Source organism: Lipotes vexillifer, unplaced genomic scaffold, assembly GCF_000442215.2.
Source record: "Lipotes vexillifer unplaced genomic scaffold, Lipotes_vexillifer_v1.1 scaffold395, whole genome shotgun sequence".
In the NCBI taxonomy this organism is placed as follows: Eukaryota; Metazoa; Chordata; class Mammalia; order Artiodactyla; family Lipotidae; genus Lipotes; species Lipotes vexillifer.
Window position 1 is genome coordinate 4,949,747 of NW_006797390.1, and position 4,554 is coordinate 4,954,300.

The following is a 4,554-nucleotide window of genomic DNA, read 5'->3' on the forward strand; positions in this document are numbered from 1 at the left end:
AAGAGCGAAATGCCACCCTCTCCCGAGCTCTGAAGCGAATGACGATGCGGAGCGCTCTCGCCCCCTCCCAGCACCGTGGGAGCCCTTGATTCGATCCCGAGGGAGGCGAGCGAGCAAGGGCCTGGATCTCCGTGCCTCGCGGGTCCCCTCGGCTTCCCGCACCCCGCGCGGACCTCGGCGAGGCTACGCGGCGCGCCGGGAGCCGTTCGGAGCTCCGAGTGGGGCAGGGTGCGTGCGGCTCGGGTCCGCTCGGTCCATTTCTGGGCGCTGCAAGATCAGCAGAAACCTGAGAAAGCGCCCGGAATGCGGAGCAGCGATTGGCCCACCCGGGCGTGGGTTGGGGAGGGCGGGGGAGGGCGGGAGCGAGGAGGTAGATGGAAAATAGGAGGGGGTGGCTTGGCAGAGGGGGGCTGTCATTCAGTTCCCACCCTTGCCAACACGGCTTTTTCCTTCTCCTGCCAGAAAAGCCGACCGCCAGTTCTTCCCTGTGGTCCACAGCCCCGCGCGCGCACGGTCCTCTGCCGCGACCTTTCCGGGAATTTCACATCGGAAATGGTCAGGTCCGACGCAATGCAGGCGGTGGTGTTCCTGGCACAACTACTCTGATGGGCTGCCGTTTGTGCAGTCCCACAATAATCCGCTTCTCTGCGCGCTGTCCGGCCGCTCCCGCAGGGGGCTCTGCAGGGCAGACCTAGCTTGTCCCCGCCGGCCTCGGAGAGATGCGGACTTCGGGTTGGGCTCTGCAGTTGAGGATCACCCGGGTTTGTTCTCCGTCGCGCTTACTGCGAGGCGGTGGTGCTAAGAGTGTGTCCCTCTTTGACCTACGACGGGAGTTGAAGTTTTCTTGCGATCAGACTATTTTGAAATACTGAGAATGCGACTTGTGGGAAACCAAAGGCTTCGTGGGTTTATGCGCTTGTCTGCCAACTTGGTGCTAATTGGAACGAATCTGAGAAGCAAGTCGCCTGCCCACCTCCCACCCACGTCTCTCTTCCCGAAGCCTCTTTTTCCCGGCCTAGGGCCTTCCCAAGGCCCCTTGCAAGGCTGGCAGCTTCTCGGGGACAGGGTCCGCACAGAGGCGCAGGGCAGCAGGAGCCGGGGGCGTGCGCGGTGCCCTCGGAGTGCGGCTCCGGCTGCGCCCCTAGAGGCGCTGCGCCTTGGCGCCTGCAGCGCGAGAGAAGGCAGCCAGCAGCTCCGGCACTTCAACTGCGGCCGAGTCTCCAAGGAGGCTGCAGGAGCCCGGAGTCGCCGCCGCCCATTGGCGCCCCGGCTGCCTTGGGACCACCCCTTAGCACCACCGCCACCGCGAAGCCTCCCGCCGACACCACCCACCTCTTTAATCAAACCGAAAGATTGCATCCTCCCCACTCTGTTGTGGCTAGTGAGAAGCAGGGGCCTCGGCGGGCCCTGCACCCAGGCAGTGCAGCAAGCCTGGGTACCGAACTAGTTAAGTCCCTCCTCCAGATACCGACTCCAGCATTCCTTTCAGAAAAAATAGGTATTTGTTCCCTGCACTCCTCCGGAGCCATAGCCCAGCTTTCCTTTTACAAACAAAGAGTTCTCTTAAACTCCGCCTTCCCATATTAAGGTGCTGCCCTTTCCCCACCTTCCAAACACATATTCCCGGATCCCACTGACTCCGCGGTTCCTTTCCTTTCCACCCCACTGCTTTATTGGGAAGAAAGAAAACAAAAAACCACGAAGCTCTGCATTGCAATACTGTCAAGTCCCCTGTTTTCTTTGCTACTGCTGCTGCCGCTATGGCTGCTGAGGCTGCTGCAGCCCTGAGGACACCCTACTACTAGATCTGATACACATTTTCAGACCCTGTCCTAGCAATACGGGGCTTCCTACGCTGCTCCTGCACCTCCCTCTGCCTGTAGCCCTCCTCCTTCTTTCAAAGGTTTCTGAGACTGTCATCTCCCCAGCCTCATGTGGATGCACTTGCCCTGACTCAGCATTGGGAGGTTGCCTTAGTAGAAGAGATATACAGACTGGATGAGATCCCAGGTTCCTAAACCCAGGGGGTTATTAGGGGGCACAATAAGATCAGCAGGTTTTCAACATCCCTGAAAGATGTCTTTAGAGCCGGACTGGACCTCCATGGAATTGGAAGAAATTTGCTGAGCTAGGAACTCGCCATTCTTGATGCAAGCCCACCATTGGTAAGGGTCTGAAGGTATTTATTTATCCAGCAATTTGCTTATAGCTCCAGCTATGCGTCAGCCTAATTCTAGCACTGGAGACACAGTAATAACTGAGACATGAGGTCCCAGACCCCTTGCAGCTCACATTCTTGTGGGAGAGACAGACAATTAACAAATAAACCATTGTATGTATGCACCACATCTTCTTTATCCGTTCATCTGTCGATGGACACTTAGCTTATTTCCATGTCTTGGCTATTGTGACTAGTGCTGCTATGAACATAGGGTCATAGGGTGCATATATCTTTTCGAATGAAGTTTTATCTGGATATATGCCATGGAATACTACTCAGCCATAAAAGAGAAATGAAATAATGCCATTTGCAGCAACATGGATGGACCTAGAGATCACCATACTAAGTGAAGTAAGTCAGAAAGAGAAAGACAAATATCATATGATATCACTTGTGTGTGGAATCTAAAGTATTACACAAAAGAACTTATCTACGAAACAGAAACAGACTCACAGACAGAGAGAACAGACTTGTGGTTGCCAAGGGGGAGGGGGTGTGGTGGAGGGATGGATTGGGAGTCTGGGATGAGCAGATGCAAACTATTATATGCAGAATGGATAAACAACAGGGTCCTACTGTGTAGCACAGGGAACTATATTCAATAGCCTGTAATAAACCATAATGGAAAAGAATATTAAAAACAATATATATACATCATATATATTATATACGTGTGTATATGTAACTGAGTCACTTTGCTGCACACCAGAAACTAACACAACATTGTAAAGAAAATACTTCAATAAAATAAATTTTAAAAATAAATAAACCATACATTATAATTTAGGTAAAAATAATTTTTTTAAGGGGATACAGACTGACAAATACAGGTTTGCGTGGATAGGAAAGGTCTCTCTGCAAAGGTAGCGTTTGAACAAAGAGCTTCAGGAAGAGAGAGGTCAAGGAACAGGGAGACCAGAAGGACGAATATGAGAGCGAATGCAAAGGTTCTAAGGCAAGGATAAGCTCAGCATATCTGGGAGACAAAAGAGGCTAGAAAGAAGTGACCAAGGAAGAGTGTTGGAAAAACTAGGTCAGAAAAGTAGGCAGAAGCCAGCTCATGCAGGGCCTCTTAAGCTACTTTAAGAATATTTCATTTTATTCTGACTGCAATGGGAAGATATTGGAGGACTTGGATCCGTGCAGTAACGTAATACGATTTGCCTTTTTTTTTTCTTTTTTCTTTTTTCTTTTTTCTTTTTTTTGGCCACACCACATGGATTGTGAGATCTTAGTTCCCTGACCAGGGATTGAACCTGGCCCTATGTAGTGAAAGGACAGAGTCCTAACCACTGGACCGCCAGGGAGTCCCCTGATTTGCCATTTTTAAAGGTTATTCTGGCTCCTAGAAACAAGGCACGAGGTTGGAGTTTATCAAGTAGTACAAAAAAAGATGGCTTAAACAAGGAAGATAGTGGTAGGAATAGGATTACATTTTGAAAACAGAGATGGCAGGATTTGGGATGTGGAGGAAAGAAACATTTGAAGACCATCTCCTAGGTCTGTAGCCTTAGTAACCAGGTGGATGGTGATGTCATCTCCTGGAGGAGTGAACTGGACATCACCTGTCCCACCAGAATGTGAGCTACTCGAAGTCTGAGACCTGGTGTGTCTTAGTTATTACTGCATTGGGCCACGGGGGCCTTTCCTCAGAGTCTCCCTGCCCTGCCATTCTTCTTGCCCTTTGGCCACTTGCCCTGCCTCAACTGCTGCTGGAACAACCAGTTCTGTGCAGGCAGCAGAATTCTGCCTAATGAGGTGGACCACACCGCAATGTGTGGAATCTGGAGTCCTCAAGGTGGCAAAAAGGTCCAGGTAACCAACACAGCCACATGGAGGCATTAACTCAATGGACCAGTGGGAGTTGCCCAGTAGGAGAGATGGGATAGGATGGAGCCTGGATGTAAATTCCCTCTCACTTTATTCTTTTCAAGGACAAGTGACCATATGGTCTGGTGACAGGGCTGCATCTCTTTGTGGCTCATGAAGCAGTGGCCAGCTTCGTAACCCACTACATGGTATTTGCACCTTATCCTTCCCTTTTCCCTTTTACTCTCACTGCCCAGGGATCGCGCCTCCCATTAAAGCCCAAGTCCTATGTCAGGTTCTGTTTTCTAGGCAGAGGGAATCCAGACTTCAGTTTGAGACATGTTAAGTTTGACTTATCTGTTATACATCCAATGCAGATGATGGATAGGAAATTGAGCATACAGTTGAGTCTAGGGTTCAGAGAAGAGGTCTGGGTGGATCTGGGTTTCTCAGCCTCGGCCCTTGGTCTGGATGCTTTGTAGTTGCGGTGGGCATTTTTGTTTTGTTGTTCTGTGCATTTCGGG